Source organism: Macrotis lagotis, chromosome 4 (genome assembly GCF_037893015.1).
Source record: "Macrotis lagotis isolate mMagLag1 chromosome 4, bilby.v1.9.chrom.fasta, whole genome shotgun sequence".
Taxonomy (NCBI): domain Eukaryota; kingdom Metazoa; phylum Chordata; class Mammalia; order Peramelemorphia; family Peramelidae; genus Macrotis; species Macrotis lagotis.
This window is the reverse complement of record NC_133661.1, coordinates 9,765,937-9,792,767: the sequence shown is the minus strand read 5'-3', so window position 1 is coordinate 9,792,767 and position 26,831 is coordinate 9,765,937. Positions and strand designations below refer to the sequence as shown.

Below are 26,831 nucleotides of genomic sequence, written 5' to 3'. Positions count from 1 at the left end.
ATGCTTTCTCACACCAGTCTTAGCTTTTCTGTGTGGTTTGTGGCATATGGTCTCCCTCATCAGATTGGAAGCTCCCTGAGGAGGGGGACTGTTCTTTGTTCATCTTTGTAGCCCCAACACTTAGCACAATGCCTGTACATAGTAGGTGCTTAATACACATTTGATGCCTTCTTAACTTGGCTAACATACAAGATAAGACAGGCTAGTGATCATTGATTTTTGTGCCTTTGTGTGCTGATCATTTGAGGAGACATGAGGTGCCAATTGCCTTCCACCTTCATGGAGCATTCAGGTTGGTAGGGGAATAACAACCCACAGAGAGCATCATATTATACACAGGTTTATAGAAGTACAAAGACAACAAAGTACTTTGAGGTCTGAAGGGGAAGGCCATTAGTAACCAAAGGACTTTGGAAAAGCTTCCTGGAGGAAGTGACCTTTGATTATGGAAATCACTCACACAGTGCCACTAGTAAATGGTCAAAGCCTTGGAGTACAAAATGTTGGTTGGTTTGGGATTTTAATACTCGGTTCACCCACAATGTAGGCCCAAGGGCAATTCTTGGCAGAGAAAATATATTTCCACTGTGTTCATCTGGGCCTTCTTCCAAGTGTCCTAAGGGTACATTGTTAAGCAGCCAGCATGGCCCTGGAATCCCAGAATCCTTGAATCTCAGTGGCACGAGGGGCTTTCAATACCAACTAGTCTGATTACCCCCCCCGCCCCCGTGCCATGAGAATCTTCTCCACAACCAAGAATCTTCTCTACAATCTCTTCTCACTCTGTTGAGAGACCCCTGGCAGGGGAGATCGACCCTCTTCAGTCTGCCCATCCTACTAGGGAAGAATTTTCAAAGTAAGAAGTTTCTCCTTAGAAGGAGTCCAAATCAGCTTTTCTGCAACTTCTACCCCTTACTTCTTATTCTTTCCTCAGGACCAAACAGAGCAAGGTTAATCTCCCTTACATCCACAGAAATTTAAACATGGCTATTACCTTCTTCTTCAGGTTATCCATCCTCCGTCAACTCGGAGGATTACTCTTCTCTAACCACTCAGTAGATGATCAAAATCCTTTCTAAATGTGATGATGCTCAGAACAAATCACAATCCATTAGATATGGGAGAGCTCAGGAACACAGGCCCTTGTGCTGTGGATACTGCGTCTTCCTTAATGCTGATTAATAATGACCCTGGTAAAGCAACCATGCTATGCTATGGACTCTCTGTCCCCATCAGATTCTTGTCCTATTCTGTTCTGTGCTGTGAGATAGTATGTTCTGATATGTTGTGATGTGTTGTGTTGTGCTGTGATATGATGTGATGTGATGTGATGTGTTAAATTCTGAAAGATTTTCCCAAACTGCCATCCAGTTGTACCTTCCCCACCTTGAAGGTGATTTTTTTTAACCTAAATGTAAAACTTTATGCTCATCCTTGTAAAATTCCATCTTATCAGACCATCATCCATTTAAATAATAAATGCTTGTGGTCTTGTATTGGATTGAATTCAACCCTGTCAAGATCTTTGCAGAATTTCACTCTGTCATTCACTGTGAGTTATCTCTCTCAGCTTTGTGTCAGTTTACAGCTCTGACTGGCTGTTGTCACCAACACCCTTAGGCATGCATTGATTTTAAAAGAAGTTTTACAGACAGAACCAAGCACCCTCCCTAGGCCACATTAGAGAAGACAACTTGATCCACGGATGGCAGCCCACTATTCGATGGCTCTGGCCATTCAGTATTCAGCTCTGCGTCTACTTAACTATGACACCATCTCTTGGTCCTGTGCACAAGGGAAATAGGAGGAATTTTGTTAGACTTGGTGAAAATTGAACTCTCCCCTGTCCATAGCATGCTAGCTGCCTAATCATTATTACTGCCATACTGCCCTATGGCGCCCCACCCCCCAACTCCCACCAAAGAAAAAGAAACACGGTCAATCTGGAGGGCCCTGCTCTTCTTGAGGCTATGGTACCTATGAGTCATCACAATCTTTTACTTTCTAAATATTCACAAACTTTTCCTTTAATAATATGTTCCAAATTTTTTCCAGGAACTGAAATCAAGTTCATTGATATAGAATTTTCACCCTTTCCTGCTTTCATCCAAGATTCCTTGTTCCTTATTTGTTCCATTCACTTGTTCCAACTTTTCTCTTTAGAAATCTGGACATTTCGGTCGGTCAGTCAACAAATACCTATTAAGCACCTACTTAAGGTCCGTGATGACCTTATACTCTACTATGCAATAATGGACTTTGGACTTTTTCCATTTCTGGGGTCCACTTCTTGCCTCCAGGACTTTTCCCAATAGTGGCTTAACCATCATGCCTGATAGTTCTTTCCAGAACTGGGCATGCAGTTTGTCAACCCAATAAGCATTTATAATCACCTACTATTTGCTGGCTGTTACCCAAAGAAAGGCAGTTCTGAAGAAGCTCACAGTGGGTACAGTGGGGGTAACAGCACTGCAGCAATCAGACACAAGTGAGATAGAGTCAGGCTGGGAGAAATCATATGGACGTTAGCAGTAGACAAAACTATTGAACATAGTTTGATATTTTCTCATCATCCTCTTCCTTCCATGCATTCCAACAGAAATTGTCCTCTCTTCCCCATCGGAAACGGGTCTCCTTGACAAAGAAGAACAAAAGGGAACTGAGGAATTCTGATTTCTCTCCATTGTTTGTCATCAGCATCTTATCGAAGTTGGGTTCCAGAATGATACATTTCCATTTTAACTTTCTCTTGTTCCAAGCAGGATCAAACACATCTCTTTGTGTTGTCTTCAGCTTTAGTCTTAGCAAACCAACAAACCATAATCCTTCCCCCAACAACACCTCTCTTCTTTTCTTCTCACCTGCAGTAAGACAGTGTGGCCTATAGGAAAGAGTGCTGGCTATGGAGTCAGATACCTAGGTTCAAGTTGGATCCTTAAAAGTTTCTTGTGTCACTTAACTTTGCCAAGCCTTAGTTTCCTCATCTGTAAAATGGGAATGATGCTACCTTATTGCCTACCTCTGTGGGTCATTGTAAAGAGAAACTTTTATAAACCTTAAAGTTTATAAATTATAAAAATTATTTTTAAACTGTAAACATTTCAGTTTGGGAAATTAACACAAAAATGGAAATGTTCATAGAGAAACTTAAAAGCACCAATAAAAAATTCCTTCAATTATATTTTCAGGCTTAAACATTCTGCAGGACAGTCAAATATCCAAAGACAATTATCTTGCTCCTTCTCCTCCCCCCCACCCCAAGTCTTTTATTCTTCAGACTAAAGATCCTCCATTCCCTCAACCCTTTGAAAGAAATGCTCTTTTCTCTAATTCCTTTCTCTATGATTTAGGAAATACAGAAGAGTCCTTGAAGTATCCTTTGAGAATTGGGCAGAGCACATCTCAAAGCCATCTTTGAGACTATAGGCAACTGTCCTTCCAGCCTGGATAGGGACAGGTATGGAATCTGGATGGGATGAGTGTGTTCTGAGGGAGGGATGAAACCAGGGAGCAGCCTGGGCTTTTGAACCATAGAACTCAAAGACAGAGATCATCTATTCTACCCCATCCCCATTTTACAAATGGAGAAATAGAGGGGAAATGGAAGCTTCAAGAAATCCCACAACTCATGTCAGAGGTGGTATTAGGCTTTCTTAACTCACTTGTCTTGAATCTTATGAGATTTTATTCCTTTGTTTTACAGAAGAGAAAATCGAGGCCCAGAAAGGAGAAGTGATTTGTCCAAGGTGACATTGGGGTGGGAGTCAGTGCCAGAGACTGTATGTGAACTCAGGTCTACCTCCAGGTCCTATGTTCTCTCCAGCCTCCATCTGATAGGCAACACTTCTCCTAGAGATCCCAGAATTAGAGATTCAAGAGATCCCTGCAACTTTTCATCCAATCCTCCTGGTTTATAGATGGAGAACCTGGGACTCAGGGGAGTTAAAGGGGATTGTCCAAACTCACCCAAAGAGTACGTGGCAGAGATGGGATTGGAATCTGGGTTTTTGGGGTTTCATTCCTGTGTTCTTTTCATTGTTCCATGGCTTACTTGGTTTTTGGGGTGAGAGGTTGATCACTCACTTTTTCCTAATTAAATTGAAAGGAAAAGATTCTAATTGTTTGAGAATACTCCCCTAAGTTGGGTTTGGGCTATTCCACTATTATTTTGACTATTCTTGCCCATTCTCCTAGAATCAGGTGTCTGCTCTGAGGCTCTCTGGGCAGGGCTGGTGCCAGAGGCTCCCTGATCCTCAGGATCCCTTTTCCTCTTCTAGGCACACTCCAGGCACTGAGAAATCCCCCTTCTACCAATTAATGCTATTGGAACTGATTCTCATCCACCATCCTTAAGCTGAAGGAAAACATAGCTAATGCATTGAAAAATTGCCAGTCGCTGAGACTTGCCAAATCTGACAACTCCAGAACTGCCCTAAGGAGTGTGCATCCCAGAAGGCAAGATGTTCCCCCAAGAGCTCTTAGAAGGTCAACTTCAGGCATGAGATGTGATGGTGAGAGCTCCTACCTCAACCTACCCCCACCCTCAGCCCCTCTATATTTATTATATTTGTTTCAGTCTCCAGTGTTTAGAACAGAGTCTGGTACATAGTAAGCATTTAATAAATGCCTGTCCACTAACAGTCTGAATGTTGAGTGATCCACAAAAGGGACCCATCAGAAGCATGTTTATTTAATAATTAACCAATGGTAGGGGAGAAACTACTGGCCTTATGAGAGAATCTTGTCTGAGAAGATCCAGAATTATAATGTATGCCACTGGATGGGAACCTCTGACTCCACTCTTGTGCTAAGACATAGAGTACATCTAACACAAAACAGATTTCTAAAAAAAAAAACACCAAACCATCTCCAATTCATCCCTCACTCCACCCAAGAACTGTGTAGTCTGCAGCTCTGAAAGGAAGACCCATCACTTTGGTGATCAACTGAGCATCTCTCCCTTGCCATCCTCTCCTCTCCTCTTTACTTGGACAGTGAACAGAAATTCTTCCCCAAGCTTGAATGGTATCAGCAAAGTTGCCCTTTGTAGGCCAAGGAGGGTGGTGGGCCGGGCATGTCGGCTATAATTCTGCAGGAGCCCTCTGGCCAATGGAACTCTCTCAGTGTTTGTTAGTGGAGGTGCTGTCCAAGTTAGGACACATACAGCTACTGTAAAGAGGAAGAGATGTGCCCTTCCAGGCCCCTTTTTGGGGAGCTGGGGCAGCTGAAGCATGCGGCTCTATCTAGTGCCAGGAGGATCCATCAAGTAGAGGAGAAGGAGCTCAGGGAAGCTGGAGAAAATCCCAGGAGATACAGTGCTGAGCTTCTGAAATCCTTTCCCTTTGACTCCTCCCAGCAGAGAAAACCACTGGGGTTCTCAACACGAAAATGGGCAAGTCACCTCCCAAATCTCTGTCATAGAATGCCCAAAATATTTGAGTAGAAGGTAAGAGTCTAAAATCGGGGGGGGGGGGCTTTCTTGGTGCAAGAAGCACCAAATCTCTGCTTCCTTTTTATTTCCCAGATAAAATATCGGTAAAAATTCCTTGACAAGGCTGGAATGCCACCACGTGATTCCCCATGATGCCAAAGGAAGATGAAGCAAACTCCTCCCCACAGGGCCTTCACAGTCCAGGTCACTCATGCTACTGGTGGGGGGCAGATCAAGGTCTTCACTTACACATCATGGATCAGGCCCTTGCCCCTCTGCCCATGCTGGGTCAACCTGCCTGTTAGCATTCTTCCCATTAGATGGAGTCAAGATGTGCCACTCCACCCCAGCCTCCACTTGCTGCCATCTGTCTGTTGAAAGCTTTCCCACTACTTGTTGAAAGCTGGTCCTCATGCTCCCCTTCTCTTTTCTGGATTCAGAAGCTCTGAGCACACTCTCCCAAGAGGCTATCTCCAAGCTCTCCTATTCCTCCATCATTGCCTCATGTTCCCACAACCTAGGAGACATTGTGTTATCCCTGAGTATGGTGGTCACAGAAGTGATGTGAGCCTCAGTCTCCTCCTCTGTAAAATGAGGGAGTTGGGATAGATGGTCTCTGAGGTCCTTTCCAGTCCTAAATATTCCATCCTTGAGGTTAACCAAGTGCTCTGCCTATATGACATCATCAGATACAAAGCCCCTCCAGCTCCACCCTTCTCTTTTTTCTCCCTAACCCACCAAAGGGGGAATGAGAGATAGGGATAATGTCCTCATTTCAACATCCTGCTGGGGCAGGCCCAGTGGAAACCTCTTTCCTCTTCTCCCAAATACCATATATAATTATGTGATTCCAAGAAAATCTACAGGCCTTTTGTATCTTCCAAGAAATACTTTATAAGGAGCAGTCAGAATAGTTGCATTAGAAATGTCTCTAGGTGGCTTTGGAAAGGAAATGGACATTTTCCCCAGCTGGTTCAGGGGGAAAAGAGTTTTCCTGTCCTTGCTAATGGCCTCTCCCTCCCTCTTTCCTTTCCCCTTCTCTACACGGTGCCCCTCTCCTCACCCCCCACAGGCCTGCTGTTTGCATTACTGGAATTAATGCAGAATGATAGAAACAGGAGGGGTCCTGAGTTGGTCGCCCTGGAATTTCCTGACTTGGCAGCCCACACAGGAAAAGGGGGTTTCATTTGGCAGAATGTCTGAGGAGAGAAACTTCCTAGGGTTTTAGAACAAGACAAGACATTTGAGATCATCTAATCCACACCCTAAACTCTGAAGAGACGTACCCTGGGTCCTGGTGCCTGGGTCAGAACTCTGCTCATTGAGAGATTTAGCTTATGACCCCTTGTGTCCACCCCACCCCCGAATGTCCCAACCTCTTTTCACTGGCTCTCTTGCTCAAGGGATTAAAATTCATTCACTTTACCAGCTTTTTAAAGTATCTACCATATGCTGCACATTATGCCAGGACTGGAGATACAAGACATATATAAAGACAGGTCTTACCCTCAGGTGGCCTCCATATTCTAATGCACAGAGTGGTTCTCTCTACCATATAAACTTGGATTCCAAGTATCCCCAGACCCCCTGCACTACTTTATCATTATCAGTGAAGTTAGAAGGACCTGATTATGCTGAGATGATCCCCCCCCCCCAAAAAAAGATGAAGGGGTGAGAAATAGGAATGCACTAGAGAAGGGGGGATGGGAAAGGAAGAATGGGGGAAATGATCTCACATTAAAAAGGCACATAAGGAAGAACTATTAGAATGGAGGGGAAATTGGGGGGCAAACTCTTTGAATTTCTCTGCCATCAGAATTAGGTCAAAGAGGAAAGAATAAATTATATTGACACACTCTATGGTATATAGAAAGCTTTGGTCCCTAAGAGGGAGAGGAGATAAAAGAAAAGGGGCAGTAATAAAAGGGAGATCAGATTAAGGGAGACAGTGGTCACAAGTGGAACAGACTTTTGAGGAAGGACAGGGTAAAAAGAGAATGTGAGAAGGATAAATAGAAGAAAATAGGATGAATGAAATACACAATTAATAATCATAACTATGAATGTAAAGGAAATAAACTCACCTATAAAATGGAAGCGGAGAACAGAATGGATTAGAACCCAGAATCCAACAATATGTTCTTTAAAAGAAACACACTTGAAATAAAAAGACACATGCAGAGTTAAAATAAGGGACTGGAGCAGACTCTATTATTTTTCTTTTCTTTTTTTTAAACAATTTTTTTTTTAGAATTTTGCAAGGTAAATGGAGTTAAGTGGCTTACCCAAGGCCGCACAGCTAAGTAATTATTGAGTGTCTGAGGTCGGATTTGAACTCAGGTACTTCTGACTCCAGGGCCAGTGCTCTATCCACTACGCCACCTAGAAGCCCCTATTATTTTTCAATTGAAGTAAAATCAGGATCCCAGACAAAGAAAAAGCAAAAACAGACCATATTAAAAAGATAACAATTTTGCTAGGCAATGAATTGATATCAAAAATTTTAATGACAAGTTTCTCCAATAAAGACCTAATTTCTCAAATATATAGAAAACTGAATCAAATTTACAAAAATAAAAGTCAGTTCCCAATTGACAAATTCTCAAAGATATAAGCAGTTTTCAGAAGACAGCAAAGCTAGCTATAATCACATTGAAAATGCTCTAAATTACTATTGATTACAGAAATACAAGTTAAAACAGTTTTGAGGTACCACCTCACACCTATCAGAAATGTCAAATACTAGAGTCCATGAGGGGAAAATGGGTGCACTAATGCACTATTGGTGGAGTTGTGAACTTGTTCAATCCTTCCGGAGAACCATTTGGAACTATGCCCAAAGGACTATAAAATTGGGCATATCCTTTCAACACAGCAATACCATTACTAGGTCTCTAAGAGATCAAAATAAAAGGAAAGTAATTTATATGCATAAAAATATTTATAGCAACTCTTTTTTATGATGGAAAAAAATTGGAAATTGAAGGACTGTCTATCCATTGAGGAATAACTGAGTTGAGACATATGATTGTGATGCAATATTATTGTGCTATAAGAAAAGATAAACAGAACAACTTCAGAAAAAAAAGGAAGGTCCATTTGAACTGATATAGTAATAGCAATATTGTAATATATAATATTGTGTGAAGAGAAAGAAATCTAAGAATTAGACTTAAGGAAAGTCTTTCCATGGGAGGTTTGCCAAACCTTGAAGGAAACAAAAGATCCCAATATGTGGAGATGAGGAGACAGAATATCCTAGTCACTGAATGCTGAGTTTGGAGACCAGCAAGGAAGCTGGTTTGTCCAGAATGGGGGCAGGGGAGGTGGAGCAGATTAATTAACTACCATCCATACTGATATAGTAATAGCAATATTGTAAGGAAAAACATCTATGAAAGACTTACTTTATTTACTCTATCAAGTTAGTGATCTAAAAAGATCCTGATGAAAAAGGCTATCCATCTCTAAAGAGAGAATTGATGAAGTCTGAGTGCAAATTAAAATATAATATTTCACTTTCTTTATTTTTCTTGCTTTTTTGTGACATTGCTAATATGGAAATGTTTTACATGATTTCACATATATAATTGAGATCATATTTCTTGCCTTCTTGATGGGTAAGGGAAGAGCTGGCAGGAGAGAGAAAATTTGGAACTCAAAACTTCGAAAAGAATGATAAAAATAAATAATAACAATTTTTAAAAAGACAAAAGAAAAACTCTGCAGCTAAAAATCTCCTTGGGTGTCCCATGGGAGGGCCAGTGCTTACTCAGATTTATAGCTAAAAAAAGACTCAAGAAGCATGAAAGCAGACTGTTAACACGAGAGTAAGGATTGTTTCATTCCTTATATTCATTTATCTGCTTTCTGGTTGTTGATTGACAAATAGATACATAAAATTGTGTGAAGAGAAAGAAAGCTAAGAGTTAGAAAGACTAGGAAAAGCTCCATGGAGGTGGCATGTCTGCTAAATCTTGAAGGAAGCAAAAGATCCCAATACGCAGAGATGAGGAGAGAGAATGACTGAATGCTGAGTTTGGAGACCAGCAAGGAAGCTGGTTTGTCCAGAATAGGGGCCGGAGAGGTGGAGCAGATTAATTAACTACCATTCATACCCAGATCACTTGTAAGCATAAAGGATAATGATTTTGTCATCTCTAAAGGGGAGTCAGCCAGATGATTTAAAAATTTCTTCCTTAAATTTTATTCTTTTACATATATATATATATATATATACATACATACATATGTGTGTGTGTGTGTGTGTGTGTGTGTAGTATACTTTTCATCCACTGAAATCATACATCAGTATCTCATCATGGCATAGCTGTGAACTTGGGTTCTCAACAGCTAGACCAGCAGAGCACAAATTCTAGAATGTCATAGGATCCCTGTTTTGGAGCTGAGAGGAACCTCCAAGGCCAGCTGGTTCAAATGCCTTATCTGGACATAGGAAACAGGTAGAAAGTGCCAAACACTGGATTTAAACCCAACTTCTGTTGATTCCAGCCATGGTCCTTTCCACTGTAACATGTGAGCTTTCCCAAGCAGAGAAGTCTTTGAGGATGTGTCTAGTAATGGAGCAAAAGTCTGTTTAACCAGAGAGCATATTGAGCACAGGTGGATAAACTTTTAGACTCTTTCCAAAATGGAGAGAGGGTATTATCCTGCCTTGCTGAAAGGGAGACACACAAAATTGAAGTCATTCCTTCTTGTCTGTCGGTCAACCAATGAACATTTAAGTACCTGCTGTGTGCCAGTCACCATACCAATCTCCTTCTTGGAGTCTAGGAACCTTGAAATATTCCAGAGCAACATAACAGTGTTACTATTTCCAAACATCCCTTTCTCAGTTCCCACAATATTAAACTTTGGGGATCAAACTTTTTTAGAGATCTTTTGACTTCCTCCATCCTTTGACCTCTGCCTTGCTCAGGGGTCAACTCCTGAATGAAGCCTTCTCTGCCCTCTCTAGTTAGGAAGAATCCCTGTATCCCAGCCTGGATCTCTTGGGCCTCTCTCACTCCTCAGTTTTGTACATCACACTCTAACCTGCATCCTAATTTTTCTCTTATAATTTCTCCTTGTACTAGAGAGTCAACTACTTGAGGGCAAGGAAGGTTGACCTGCCATCTTGGTGAATGCCCTGGCATAGACCCAGGCTGGTAATTGGAAATTACTCCATTGTATTGAATTGAATATCTTCATAGTGCCACCCCAGGCCTTATTTAATTGAGGTAGGTTTTGTTAATTAAGATGCCTCATCTAGAGCTACCATCTAAACCGAATACGTTTTCATGCTTGGCTTTCTCTTTCCTGTGTAGAAACAAGCCGTTCAGATTTGCAGCACAAATGACGGCTATGAATCACTCATTTTTAATAGGATAAGAGACTTTCTGGCATGTTTTGAGCAAATTGTGCTCCAGTCATGCAGAACTGGATTAATATCTGTTTTCTAAATCAGACCTAAATGAGATCACTTTGTCTGCAAAGTGTAACAACCAATCTCATGACATGATGTTGGAGACTGCAATTTTAATAAAGCATTAATAGTCCAAACACTTCCCAAAGCATCTTTTCCTTCTCCTCTCGTTCCCCCCCCCCAACTTTGGAAATAGATAGAAGAGACTTTCTGCGGTGGGTGTTCTCCACTCCAACAGCCAACTCTGTATTCTAATAGAGGGTTAAGGAACAAAGAATGCAGTCCCCTGGCCCCCACCCCAACAGTTGCCGCAGAACATTAAGAGAACTCTGCAGAGCATTTCAGACACTGAGAGCTCTCATTTCAAATTAATGTCCCACATTTCATGGGCTCATTTAAAACCACTTCAGCGGTGTCAGCTGTTCTAAAAAAAATGCCCCAAACTCAATTTCTGCCTTTAGTCGCCATGGTGGCCCTTGATTAATTACTCAGTGAATGATGCTCATCTTGCTATCCCACCAATGGGAATTTGTTCAACAGAAAAAGCCCTTTCTGTGGATGGACTAAGCGGGTTTGCGACATCCAGGGGGACCATTTGTAACACCCCGACTTGGCTGTCTTTATTCGGCATCTTTAGATATTTCACCTCCAACACATGGAGAGCTTTGGAGCTCACAGTCTCCTCAGTCTTTCCCTTTCCTTCATTAAATTCTTCATCCCGATGATTAAAAATTCTCCATTTGCACACAGGTACTTAGCAGAATACCAGTCAGGTAACCTTTTCTGGTATGAGCTCCCGTGGCCCCCATCCGTTATCCAGGCTGTAGGGTAAACAATGAGATTCTTACTCAGTCCTCAGAAGCCATGGAGCCATTTCCATGGAAACTCTGTTTTCATGTCATATCTTTAATGAATAGGTAATGAAAGAAATGCTGCATTTACAATTTCATTACTAGGACAAAAAAAGAAAAGAAAAAAAAAGCCACAGTAAATTTGAGTCATACTGTTGTCAGTGGGTGGTTGTTGTGTTGTTTTTAAAGAACTAAGTGGACACAAGGAAAGAAACCATTAGCACAGGACAGTCACCAGGGTCACGATTCTCAGTTTTCACTTAGGAGGACCTTGTGGAGAGAGATCTGGGCTTAGAGTCAATAAAACTGTTCAAATCTCACCAAAGACAAATCATATCTACTGTGTGACCTCGGACAAGTCGCTTAATCTGTGAGTCTTTCTTTTCTCATCTATGAAATGTGAAAAATAATAGCACTAACTCACAAGGCTGTTCCGAGGCTCAAATTCAATACATTCTGGAAAGAGCTTTTACCGACCAGAGATACATAAAAGTGAGCTATTGGTACTTGAATCAAAAACCGGGACATTCACTAGCATACAGTCCTTTCAGCCATGCCACATTGATTAAGAATTAGGAAAGGGGGGGGCAGCTAGGTGGCACCGTGGATAAAGCACCGGCTCTGGAGTCAGAAGGACCTGAGTTCAAATTTGGCCTCAGACACTTAATCATTATCTAGGTGTGGGACCTTGGGCAAGTCAATTAACCCCAGTGCCTAGCCAAAAAAAAAAAAAGAGAGAGAGAGAATTAGGAAAGGGAAAATCTTATAGAACTGTCTGACTCCTATCTCGTTTGCCTTAACATGTATATTAGCAGGAGATACAGAAACCACTGTGATTCATCCAGAAGAATGGGGAGGCAGAGACTTTCCTAAAATGAGATCTGGGGACCAACACAGAAGAATCCATTCTAATAGCTAAGCACTCAGGGGTGTCAAGATGTTGGAAAAGAATACTTAGTTGTGAAATAAGAAGCTTTCTTCTTGAGAATCAGATCAAAGCAGCAGAATAGAGCCCTAGAGGATTGTCTGCCCTTGTAGGAAGCAGGAAGGAAAACAGAAGGGTGACGTTAATGCTGTTTCAGTCCTGCTGGCTCCTCAGAGAATCTGGAAGATTCCAATGGAAGCAAATAGGGCCCCCAAGGTGGATATCAAGCAGAGTTGGGCTGGGGAGGAAGATTCTGTGTCAACTCAACTAGCTCAGTGAGATGTTTTTAATTAAGTGGTCTGAGAAAGAAGTTTCTTGTATAGTCTTGCATAGTCTAAGGGGTATTCTTGCCCTCTCCCCATTTTTATGTTGATTGGGTTTCCAAAGAGGCAAAAAAGTATATAGTAAGACATCTTGCACGATAATGACTATTGGCATCTGGAATTGATCAGTTGCAAGAGCTGGAAAAATTCCCTCATCTGGATCCGATACAATGACAATGTGTGAAAATACGGGCGAGGGCTATCCTAGAGTTGACTTGTATACCCTTTATCAAAAGAGATTCTGCTAAGCAAATTAATTGAGGAGCACTTCAGATAAGAAGATGCATTTGTTTCTTGAGACAAATTGCTTTAAATCCCCATAAATCCTATAGACAATTTAAAGAAACTAAGAGTCCTCAAATCTAAGAGCTGAAAAATAACTTCTGAAGGCACCTAGTTCAATCCACACCTGAACAAGAATCTCTTTTTTAAATTGAAAAAAATCCAACATTTTAAATGTTCTGTTGATGTGTTTTATTTTAAATTACAAATATTTAGAAATTACCTCCACTCCATGAGAGGTCTCTTGTCACAAAGAAAATAATAAAGTTAAGCTAAAAAAATACAACAACCTCATAAGAAAAGGTATAAAAATATTCTAGATCTGCAGCATCCCCCACTTCTCTATTTTTTGTACATTTAAATGAACAGAGATCATTTTCTCCCCATCCTAAACCACTGAAAAAAGAAAAATGAATTCCTTGTAACAAATAAATACCATTACTACAAAACAAATTCCTTCATCTCCCTGCCAGGAAATAGATAGTATATTTCATCAGTGCTGGTCTGGCATCATGGATAGTCATTGGATTGATCATAGCTCTTATAGCTTTCAAAGTTTTAAAATCTCTCTTCAAATAGCCCCAAACAAGAGGCCATTGAAGACGTGTGTGTGTGTGTGTGTGTGTGTGTGTCTGTGTCTGTGTTTGTGTGTGTGTGTGTGTGTGTGTGTGTGTGTGTGTTTGCATATGTGAGAGCTCCTCCCTACCAAGGCATCTTCTTCCAACTTTGGATGGTGCTGATTGTGGGGAAGTTTTTTCTGACATCAGATCTAAATGAGTCTCTTTGCAGTTTAGATTTTGGTTATGAATTTAGAGCTAGAAGGAACCTCAAAGCCCAGCAAATTCAATTCCTTCATATTACAGGACAGTAGACCAAGGCAAAGAGAAGTCACTCACTCAAGTCACTTACACAGCTACCAAGCCTCCTGGTGGGATTTGAACCGAGGTACTCCTGATTCCAAATCCGAGCCTGATGGATCTCATCCTATTCTTGGGGAGAAGCTGATGATATCAAGATGCTATGAAATGTTGCCTATTTTAGTCAAATACCCCAACATCCTTTTAGTTTCCTGAGTTCATGATCTCCTGCTTCTGCCTCATCCCATGTATCTAATCTGTTGCCAAATCTCATCATTACTACCTTCACAGCATGTCTCACAGCTCTCCGCTTCCCTGTACTCACAAATCCTCACTCCTCATCCAAGGCCTCATCACTTCTCACCCAGATTATTCCAGCAGCCGCCTCACTGACCCTCCCTGCCTCAGATCTCTCCCTGGTCCAGTCCATCCTGCAACCAATCACCAGAGTGAGTTTCCTGAGACACAGATCTGACTATGTTCCTCTTTTGCTCAATCTACTCCAGGATCCAATAAAACCTCTTCTGTTCAACATTTAAAGCCCCACGCAGCCTGACTTCTACGAGCCCGCTTCTCCAGCCTCACTGGGTGTCACTCCTCCTTCCATTCCCTGAGATCCAACCAAACTGACCCTCTCTCTGCTCCTCACTTCTTCACTCCTGGAATGGAATGTCTTTCTTGCGAATGCAGAGATCATAGATCAACACCTGGTAGAGACAATCTAGTCCACTACCTCAATATACAAGTGAGAAAACTGAGACAAGCATGTTGAAGTCACACAGCTGGAAGTTATCTGAATTCTCTGACTCCAGAGACACAGCTCTTTGTGACACACTGGCTCCTTGTTTAGGGCTTAAAATCAGAAGGGAATGGTCTTTCCTGGAAGGATTTTGGGAAGGGCCTGTGTCAGGATAGGCAAGTTTCTATGGATCCCACCTCCCAGAAGACTTTTGGAGAAAGAACATGCTAAGTGAAGTCTAAAAGTGACTTCCCATGACGTATATCACTATAATTATGAACCACAAATTTGAAGGGGAAAAAAAAAGGAATATGGACTAGCATGGCCACAACCATGCAAGGGGTCTCCTGCCATTGATTTCAAAGACTGGGCTTTCTCCTTTTCTCTTGACAAGGCCAGATATTCCATACTGTGGTGAGACACTGCTTGGTAGCATGGAGAGATCTCTTTGCTTCTGTGGATGCCTAGATGTTGGATTCAAGGTGGCCCTGATTGCCCAAGCTCTAGAAAGGTTAGACCTCTACACAAGAGCAGAGTTCTTGGGTCAGGTCAAGTTTCCCATCTGCAATCATAATTTCCTGTGATTGAAGGCTTATTGCTCCTTTGGTGATAAGAAAATTACAATCTAAATGGTTTCGGTTTCCCCAGGTTGACCTTGAGGCCAGACTACGCCACTCAGCTTGCCCAGGTGGGGTAGGGAGGAATTGGGATGAGATGATTACTAGGACTAGTCATTGTTTCTCATTGACTATTTCTTTGACATGACTACAATTTACCTAAGCTCATTAATATGCAAGCTTAGCCATGACACTGCCTTGGAGTGACTAAAATAGCTAAAGTGGAAGAAATGATTGATGGGGTGTGGGATAGGTTGGGGTAGGGAGGGAGTCCATTAGTGGTAAGTGTTGATTGGTGCATATTCCTAGCAAAAGACCTTTAGGAAAGCAAGAAGGGTCAGAGGACAAGATGATTGACTAACAGTTACCTACCCCAAGTCCTGGGCAGACAGTACAAAGAGGGTTTCTATACAAGAGCTACATAGGACCTCTCATACATGAGTGATGCTCTTCCCTCCCCCCACCAAAACCAGCCATCTAAATTCCAAACAGGATAAGAGACACTGCTTTTGAGAGATCCTTAAATGGGAAACAAAACTCTCTGAGCTGCCATTTTCTTCTTCTTTGTCAATCCTCATTCTTAATAGAATGAACTTAAATTCAAAGGTCCATGTATCAAAATTCACTTTCTTGGCCAAACACAACATCAAATAATTTGTGGAATCCCAGCCTTGCTGGTAAAATATTTTGAAAACTATAAAAATCTCTAGCAGATATGCATTAGAAAGTAAATATAAATGATTGTGTCTGATTCTCTAATGGATGATGGTCAAAGGCTATTAACACATCGTTTGCAAAAGAGGATGCACAAATTGGAAATAATCATAGAAAAGTTCAACTTTAATAATAATGATTCACATTTATATAGTTCTTGAAAGTCTTCAATGAACTTTATAAATGTAATATCCAGTAACATTAGGAGGTAGATACAAGTGGTATCTTCCTTTTACAGGTGGCAAAACTGAGGCTAGGTCATAGGTTAAGTGAATCACCCAAAGTCACACAACCAGCAAATGTCTGAAGCAAGATTCCAACCCAGGTCTTCCTGACTCCCAGTTTTAGCACACTCTCCATTTCTGGTCCCCGTTGACCATATTTTTCCTATAATTAACTTTAACATTAGTTGAAGAAATACAAATGAAAACTTTTCATATACTCAAGCTCTCAGTCATCAAATTGGCAAAAATAAGTAAATTGACAACATTCAATGCTAACAAGGTTGTAAAGAAATGATACATTTGTGCAATTCTGGTGTATTTGCAAAATAGAGGAATCTATACAGAAAACAATCTGACAGAACACTGCAAAAGTTACAGGAATGATCATACCCTTTGACCTGCCAATTCCACTGTTGGGAATATATTCTGAGAGTGTTTTTTTTTAATGAAGAAAAAGGGCAACTATCCAATGACATTTATAGCATTTATTATTGGAATGAGAAAAAAAATGAGAAACAGCCCAGATATCCAATTAGGAAACAGCTGAATCAATTTTATAATATATTTATTAATAATATGCTATTAGCAGAATTGTTATAAAATAATAAATTATTTTAACATGACATATTTAAATGAAGTTAAGAATTATTAACTATGAGTAAATATGAAGAAATTTGCAAAATCCTTCATGAGATAACACAAAATAGTAAGAAAGAGCTGAGTTCAAACCTTATCTCAGACACTTATGAGAACAGATCTATTTATCCAGTCTTTTCTTTTCACTGACCTCTAACCTTGCTTCTGCAAATGCCCATTGTACAACTAAAACTGGATATCTCATAAACATCTTTTTTTCTTTTTAGATTTTTGCAAGGCAATGGGGTTAAGTGGCTTGCCCAAGGCCACACAGCTAGGTAATTATTGTGTCTGAGGTCGGATGTGAACTCAGGTCCTCCTGACTCCAGGGCCGGTGCTCTATCCACTGCGCCACCTAGCCATCCCCTCTCATAAACATCTTAAACTCCACATGTCCATAATTCTTTATCTTCCCCTTCCTTACCCTCTTGTCCTTTAAACTCTTCCCTCTCTCTAACTTCCCAATTGATATCAAGGGGACCATCATGTTCCCAGTCACCCAGGCTCACCTCAACGCCTCACTATCTCTGAACTCTCCTCCCACTATTTTCAATCATCCTGTAGACCATCATTCGACTTGCCCTAAAGATTTCTTATCCAGAGCTTGGATTTAGCTAATGAACCAAGAGTCTCCCTCCACATCCCAATTCCCCAATAGGGAGTGAGAGCCCTACTTCATCAGGATCCTATAACTCTATGAAAGGGAAAATATAGGAATAAATGAGCAAACCAAACAAGCAAATGGGCACTCTAGTTACTAAGGACACATTATGAGTTGAAAATTAGCCTATTTTAAGATAATAACTCATAGGTTCACATAAGTCAAGAGCTCAGAGACCTTCCTAATCCAACCCCTTCCTTTTGTAGATCAATAAACAAACACAGGATACTTCAGGGAGTTGCCCATATCACCAAGGGTATTGTAAAAGTAGAATTAGCATCCATAGGTGCCAAAAGCAGTGAAGGTTATTCTCCACTATAGTGTGTTGTGTATCTTGAAAAGAATTTAAAAACTGGGTTTGCAGTACATTAAAATTGTTCAATAAATCACAGAATGAGTATGTCACCAGATGGGGCATGTCCCATGGGCACACTCTAACTAGCACTGAGCAGGGGTGATCAGTTTTATCAGTACATTTGTAATAAATTATTTAGGATAAGTGGGAACAATTGAGAGGCAGAGTGATGTATTGGATTGACCTGGAGTCAGGAAGACCGGGCTTGAAATCCTGCCTCTTCTTATTAGCTGTGTGACCATGAGCAAGTCATTTCACCTGAACGAACCTCAGTTTCCTTATCCATAAAATGGGAATGAGAATACCTGTAACATTTACTTCTTAGGGATTCCAATCAATGAGCATTTATTAAACTTCAACCATATTTCTGGCAAAATGAAAGCTAAGCAGTCTGGGAACTTCCAAGAATTCGATGGATGCCGGACCATTGCTTTATGATCGATACTAAACAAAAAAGGAGGTGCCAAGACATCTGATTCCACATGTTTCTTTAGAAACAACTAGATGAAACTCAACAATGGGTCCATATTTTCATCCCACTCTCTAAAACAGGATTATGGCGCATCTTAATGAGCATTTCATGGACAGGCCATGCCCCAAGAGATAAATGCAAGAAACTCGCTACATACCAACAGGAACTAATTCCTAGGATTTTTATTGTTTAGGAGAAGAAAAAGTTGGCAAATAAATGGCCACAAGAAGACAAAGTGTTCCAGGATTTTAAGACAGAGCCCAGATTTGCTTCAGTTTATTTTGCCCTGGAAAGAATCAAGGTGCCACTGATGGGCTGCTACTGAAAATTGGCAACTTCCTAGCCAGGTTTCCATGACAAATGGGGAATGGAAGACTGGCAACTACTCAAGGAACTGGTATTATGTGGACAGACAGGGCAATCCCCCCGCCCAGTTCTAGTTAGCTGGTATTTATCAAACACCTACTGTTTGCCAAGCACTAAGCACTCAAGAAAATAAGGAAATCGATGCTCAGAGAGGTTAAGATTTGCCCAAGGTAAGTCAATCTCTGGGACAAGATCTTTGTTCAGGTTTCCCTGACTCCTCGACCAGCTCTCTAATTGTATAGGACTAAATTTAGAAATGAATTAATACCTTGATGTCCAAGGAAATATTGAGAGAGTGTGTGGCAGGAGATCAAGAGCCCTTCCCCCAGAGTAGGAAAGATCTAAGTTCCTGCTGCAAAATTGTATGTGGATAAATTCTCTGAATCTTGACTGAACCTGTCTCACAGATAACCCTGACTTCTCAAAGTCCACCCCTTTAGCTGCTGCCATGTTGGAATCCCCCAGAGTCCAGTGAAAGACAAGACTGTCTATGGGGAAGTGGGCCACATATATGACTCTCAAAGCCCTCACCCAAGTCACCATCCCTTTGCCTTGTCCTTTGGAGCCTGGAAGTAGTGAAGGAGGATTTCTTTGGGATTATTGGCATATTCTCAGGGTGGGGGCGGGGTGATTGCTACCAGAGGAGGAAGATGGGGCAACTTGGAGAACTCTTCTTATCCTGGTTGGATTCATAGACTGTCACACTGGAAGCAAACTCGGGGCCCTTGAACAGAACTCTCCTCGGGTGCAGAGGTTCTTAACTTGAGGTCCACAGGAGGGTCCGTGGACTCATTTTTATGGGTACCAGGAACTTGGCTAAGAAAAGATCCCATTTTTATTTTCCCTAATGCTGGACTGAGTCAGCATGTCCTCTAGATATTTAAAACATTCTGACCAGGGATCCATAGGCTCCCTAGATGGACAAAGAGGTTCATGATCCCCTAAAAGCTAGGAACTTCTGCTCTAGAGCATCCCTGACAGATGGTCATCTGGTCTCCCTTTAAAGACTTTAGGGACAGGGAACCCACTCTCTGATGAGACAGGCCTCCCCGCTTTTGGACATCTGTAATTGTCCTCACAACTAGTCAAAGCAACTCTTGGAAATTCCTACCCATTGCTCCTTATTCATCTCTCTGGGCCAAGTGGACAAAATCTGATCCCCTTTTCCACACAATAGCCCTCCAGATTCACATTCCTCTCCTTTCCCCTAAATCTTCCCAGAAAACAGGAGTCATGACTGGATGGGGGAGAAAGAAAGCTCCATGGTGTAGGGGCTTTATAATCCAGTGTTCAGCACAGGGGCCCCCTAAGTCTGGTAGACACTCAATGAAAACTTATTGTTCAGCCTTTGCACCTTCTCAGAGTTAGTTTTTAATTGCATAAAATCAAAGACGTGGGATTATAAGGGAGAGTAATTCTATTCAATTATTGTGATCAAGATAGTTTTTAAATCATGGCTCTTAGGTTAAAAATCCCTGGTGTAGTGGAGAGAGGGGCTAGGCCTGGGGTCTGGAAGCCTGGGTTCAATTCCCAGCTTTGCCCTTCATCCACTGTGTGACCAGAAATGAGTTAGCTTGTCTGAGTCTCAACTTCCTCATTTGTACAAAGAGGCTAACATCACCCGGAATACCTAGCTCCGAGGTTGGTCAGGAATCATGTTTGCGGAGGATTTTGCTGTCAGTTGGTCAACAAGACTGACGGTGCTGGGGTGAAGGGGGGGAACAAAGAGCTCCCTTCTAACGTGAGAGAGGACATAGACAACAATGTACATACAAGAAACCTAGCCTGTAATGGAAGGTAGGCTTTCATGTACACACACACACACACACAGACACACTCACACACAGACACACACACTCACACACTCACACACAGACACACACACTCACACACTCACACACTCACACACTCACACACAGACACATACACACACTCACACACAGACACACACACACACACACAGCCATTAATATAGCTATGCCAACTCTCATTGACATTATCTCAGCCTCATCCCAGAATCCATCATGGCGCTCCACAGTTCTCATTACATGGGAGGAAAACATCATTGCCACTAACCCAAACCTGGCTTCTTTTCATTTACTCCAGTGTCTTACCTCCAGGCAGAAACAACCCAATGAGAATTTATCTGATTTTTAACAACCTCCTGAGGAGATTCTGCAGCTTCCCCTGGTGGCCCATTCCACTGCCTAACAACCATCCTCTTCAGGAAACTCTCCCTTCTCTCCCTTCAAAACCCGATGCTTCAGCCCAGCCAGGTAACTTTGTTTTTGCTTTTCTTTTCAGAGGACTGATGACGCACAGCTTAGGAGCATTCTTTGTCAAATCACTCTTTTACTCAAGTAAATAAATATAACTCTACTCCCCACTCTTATCTTCCATGTTAAACAATGCCCAAGACCACAGCCTTTAGCTTTCCCTTCTAGGGTTGGCAGAGACAGTAGGGGCAGTCCTCCTGGACTCATGGCATTCTGTCAGTGAACATGGCAGGACAGAGAGAAAGGCTAGCCTTTCCTTGGGTCTGCCTGAGATCTGCCGAAAGACATGGACTGGAAGAGTGACATTGTTGAAGGCTGTTGGAAAATCCTGCCTGAGGCAGTTGGGTGACTAGGACCCTGGAACTGAGCCCTGGTTCTATTTCTCTAGGTGGTCATGAATCTATTGTTTATTCTTTGTAGCTTTGGAAAATGAATAGAGTGAACAACTCTTGGTATTGCTTCAGTTTCTGGTCTGCAGGCTTCATTGGATTTTATGGTCATCCCCTAAAACTGTGAAGTCATAGCGGGATTTTATTCACGCTTGTCCAGGATCTGGGAGTCAAACAGAGCCAGGTAGAGGGAGAAAAGCCCCCAACAACAACAACCAAAAACGTCTCTGAATTTCAAAGATCCTGTTCAAGTAATTCTTTTGTGCTTTAGCTAAATGGACTCCCCATGTCCAGTCCAAGGAAGAAGGAGAGGCAACAAGAGTGGACCCAGAGAAGCTTGATGGCTTTCCCCTTTGGTGGATCGAGATGGATGGATTTAAGCCCAGGGCAATTGAGGTAGAGAAAGGCAATACAGATGGTGGTGCAAGTGATGCAAGTTTCTGCCCTCTGAGGATCAGTACCCAAGGAACTGGCATGTTTGCCATGAAGAAGCAAAGCCTCAAGGGGCACATGATAGTTCTCTTCAATTATTGGAAGGACTGGCATGTGGAATTGTCATCCTATTTTGGATGCTTGGCCCAAGACAACAGAATCAGAAGCAATGGATAGGAGATGAAAAGAATCAACTGGGCTGCTAAGTTCCCCACTCAGGAACCGTCTTCTACCAGAAACTAGGTGACCATTTTGTTGAGTCTGACTACTGAGATTTATTCCAACTCTGAAAATGGAAAAGGGGGACACTTGAGAGAATGAAGATATTTTTGTTCCCAGTTATGGAACAGTTCTGATGTTTTGCTAGTTTAAAGAATAAATGAACAATAAAATGTATCTTTGCTAAAAAGATAAGGTAGAATCCCAGTGGAGTCTGTGTGTTTTAAATTGATTAAGGAACTTTAAAATGTATTTGTCCAACATCCCTGGGTGGGGGGATGTGGGGAAAGCTAATAAAATTCCAAGAAGCTAGAGAGATGCTATTTGTAGCTCTTTGATGTGAATTAAGGAGTCAACCGAACATACTCGTTTTTTATTTTCAGACCTAAATTAATGAGAGCCCGGAGAACCTGGGAATTGCTCCTGTGAGATAAATGTAGACTTTGATATACAAGTCAATTGTCTTCTCTAGTCAAGTGGTTTACCTTTCCCAGCTCCCAAAGACAAAAGCGATGAGGGAAAAGGAGCCTGAAAACCAAAGGGAAGGCAAAATTAGAGTGAGAGAACATGGGGCTCCTGGATCTAGAGCTGGACCCCAGAGATCATCAAGTCTGACCCCTTCTCTTACACAAAAGGGCACTGAGGCCCAGGACATCTTTGTTCCCCACTCTTTTCAGCTTCTTTCCTGTTAGATTGTAATCTCTTTGAGGGCAAGAACTGTCCTACTGGTATATCTATTACCAAAACTTAGCTGTTTAGTGCTTATTAGGTCCTTAATAAACATTTAGTGTCTAAACCATCTTATTTATTTCATAAATACATTTTATAAATATTATTTTAATAAATGTATTTCCTGTCTGAAGTGATTTGCCCACATCATGGTTGCTTGGTTCTTGTCCTTCATTATCAAAGAAGACCAAAACAACATCAGTATGTTTGAGACAAATGACAGTGAGTCTGACTATGGCTGATCAGACCAATATGAACTTGGAATGCTCTACCACAGGTTGGGCACAAATAGTCCATGTGAACACCTGGGGTGGGTACTCTAAACTTAGAGGGCAGCCCCCTCCCTGATGAGGGCCTGCCATGTTGCATGGTCCTGTGCCAGTGTCTCCCATGCTGTACAATTAATCCAAAGTTTTTCAATGAGACCTTCAGGGTGTCTTGGTATTGCTTCTTCTGACCCCCTTGGGGGTGCTTACCCTGGGTGAGTTCTCCATAAAATATATTTTTTTGGCATTCTAACAATGTGTTCAGCCCATCATAGTTTCATTCTTTGTAATCATGTTGGAATGTGAGGCCCAGGGCCTCATACAGGTAGTATGAAGCAGGACTCTTTCTTCAGTAGACTTCTCCTCCTACCTGGTGCTCTTGGTTCATCCCTTTCTAGTGCCTTACTCCCCAAATCACCTTATTTTGAATATTACACTAATCTCCCAACTGTTCCTCCCACAAGATGTTCCATTTCCCAATTTGAAGTGTTTTCTCGGACTGTTCCCCTCATTCTTGGGATGCTCTCCCTCCTCATCACCACCTCTTGGGTTCTTGGGCTTTATCAAGTCCCAACTAAAATCCCACCTTCTACAAAAATCCTTCTCCTTAACTCTAGTGCCTTCTCTCTGTGCTTATCCCCAATTTATCTAGCCCATATCTTGTTGCTCCCTCATTGATCACATATTTTCTCCCCTGTTAGACTATAAGGTCGATGAGGGTAGGGAGTGTCTTTTGCCCCATTTTTGTACCCCTAGGGCAGGACCTGGCCTATAGTAGGCACCAAATAAATGTTTACTGGTTAATTTCCTCCGGCCTGGGTCCCCGAAAGACCTGTCAAAACAGCCCAATTCTCCTTTTGCTCTATACTCTTCCCTTCAATAACTCAAATCAAACAGTCAGAGTCTCTCCGTGTCTCTTTGTTTCTGTCTCAATCTCTGGTCTATCTCATTTGATTTCTTAAAACTGAGATGCTTACTTCAAAGAAATGCCAAGAAAAGTACAAACATTTTTGCCATTCTCACCCAACCTCAAGGGCACACCCTCTTATACTGCCTTGGTGAGGGGTGGGCTCACTCTTAGCACAGTTCTTTTTCCTTTTTGAAAAAAAAATTATTTTTGATTTATGGAGTAAAAACAAGCATTTCCATGCCATAGTATAATAAAAAAGATGATTGCCCATAAAACTACAATTTACTATTCCTTTTAAATACATAATACTGTTAGCATGTAAATGTCTTACCCCCCTTTTTTCTTTCCTCCCCCATCTGTCCCATCCTAAAGATGGTTGCCATTAGACACAAATAGGTAAATCTATGTAAAATTATTCTCTGTAGAGTTCTATTCATCAGTTCTTTCTCTGGATGTGTCTTTCTTCTTGTGTTCTTTATTTTGAATTTGTATATTTATAATAGTTATTCTTAAAACATTGCTATTACTGAATACACGTTCTCTTGGTGATGATCAGTTTTCTCTTCACCTGTCCATGCACATCTTTCCATTCCTTTTAAAGATCATTGAGCTCATCATTTCTTATAGCACAGAAATTTTCTGTATTCCCACAGTTTGTTCATCTATTTCCCAATGGATGGGGATCCCTGCAACCACAAAGAGAGCTCCTTGAAACATCCAATTTCACATTCCAAGTTATAACCACAATTTGTGAATTTTCCTCCATCTTATTACTATTTTCTTTCTCAACCTCGTTTCTTACCCTATCCCCATTGCCTTATTTTCTCTCCTTACTCTCCCATCCACTTCTCCAAAAGTCCTTCCCCCATCCTCTACCCCATCCTCTCCAATCCTAGTCTATAGGCTCCTCCCCAACTTGGTCCCCCAGTTTTCTCATATCTCTCTATGTTCAGTAGACTTTTGCACCCTTCCATAATACCTGTGGCTTTCTCTTCATCACAGATGAGAGTAAGATTCCAACATTATCAGCTCTTTCCACATCACCCACTTCCTCAGTATTAGCTCTTCCTTTCACATTCCACTTTTATAATCTAATTGCTCCCTTTTCCCTTTTCCTCACCAGTTTTGTTTTTTAGGATCACACCATCATGCACAACTTAAATTTCTTCTGGGTCTTTTATATTGAATTCCCTACTGAGTTCTGGTCTTTTTGTGACAAGTATCTGAAAGTCTCTCAGTTTCTCAAATATCCATTTTTTTTCATTCAGGATGGTACTCACCTTTACTAGGTAAGTCATTCATGGATGCAGCCCCAGCTCTTTTGCTCTTTGAAATGCAATGTTTCAGGGGCAACTAGGTGGTGCAGCGGATAGAGCACTGGCCCTGGAGTCAGGAGAACCTGAGTTCAAATTTTACCTCAGACACTTAATAATCACCTACCTGTGTGACTTGGGCAAGTCACTTAACCCCATTGCTTTGTAAAAACAAATTTTAAAAAAGGGAATGTAGAATAGAAGTTGCAAGATCTTGTGAAATTCTGACTATATTCCTACTGTATCCAAATTGTTTTGTTCTTGTTGCTTGCAATATTTTCTCCTTAATCTGGAAATTTTGAAACTTGGCTATGACCTTCCTATAAATTTCCTCTTGGGATCTCTTACATCCTCTAGTCTTACCAGGTTCACATTCAAGAAGGGGTATTGCTCTGTCATGACTCTTTAACCCAGCCTGGACTCAGATCCCAGATTCCTGGATTCTCCCAGATTTCCAGAATTCGGGAAACTCATTCTCCTGACAAGGTTGGAGAGTAAAGATGAATCTCCTACTCCCAATACAAGAGGTCAAATGGCAAAACTTGGAACCAAGGCCAGTCTTCATGGTATCACATGCCAGCCTCAGGGTTATCCCTTATCTGATGCCATCAAGAAAGAGTCAGTCCAAGAGAAGAGACCCACCACGGGAGCAGCTGAGGGTGTGGCAAAGGTTTCCATGGGTTACTACTCATGGGAAGTCCCACCCTGAAGAGCCAGTCACCATCTGGTTAGCTGAACTAATCATGCTGCAAAGTCTTTCCAAAGCATTTCAACCAATCCGTTTCCATTTCTCATCATCGCAGCTCCCCTAGAAGTAGGCACCCCATTAGGAAGGGCATTCAAGGGGCTATGGGCAGCAACACTGATAAGAGCTTATTGGGTGGCAGGCAAAGTTTTAAGGATACAAAGAAAAGCGGGGGAATACCATCCCTTCTTTTACAGAGCCCACACTTTAAAAGGGAGACAGTTAAAAAATACTGTGCATTTACTCATCCAAAGACATTTGCACATACACATTCATGAAAGTTTATATGTATGTATGTATGTATGATGTATGTATAATGGAAAATAATCTCAAAGAGAGAAGGTAATAAAAGCAAGGAGAGAGGAGGCCTCCTATAAAAGATGGGATTTAAGCTGAAGCCAACAGGAAGCAGGGAAGCCAGGAGACTGGATAATGATGATGAAGATGATCATGATTATGATGATGATCATGATGGTAAATAATAGTATTGTTCTAATATGCAAAGCACTCTGCTCCTCCTGGGGATATAAAAATAAAACTAGGACTCCCTGCCCTCAGGAAGCTTACCGTCTTACATTCATCGACCCTATTCGCCAGAATGGACTATTTTCCTTAACCCAAACTGTCTAACACTGGGCTGGTCCCACCACATCCCTCTCCTTTGACAACCCAAG

The 26,831-nt window shown here is 41.6% G+C and overlaps 1 long non-coding RNA gene across 1 annotated transcript; it reads right to left on the bottom strand.

Moving 5' to 3' along the window:
• Positions 1–1,699: 1,699 nt before the first annotated feature.
• On the bottom strand, positions 1,700–25,993 carry LOC141522962 (uncharacterized). The gene is made up of 3 exons (XR_012478273.1): positions 25,776–25,993; positions 7,516–7,588; positions 1,700–1,785 (listed from the first exon to the last, which is right to left on the bottom strand). It is a non-coding gene; the product is annotated as an uncharacterized LOC141522962 (long non-coding RNA).
• Between the last annotated feature and the right edge of the window lie 838 nt (positions 25,994–26,831).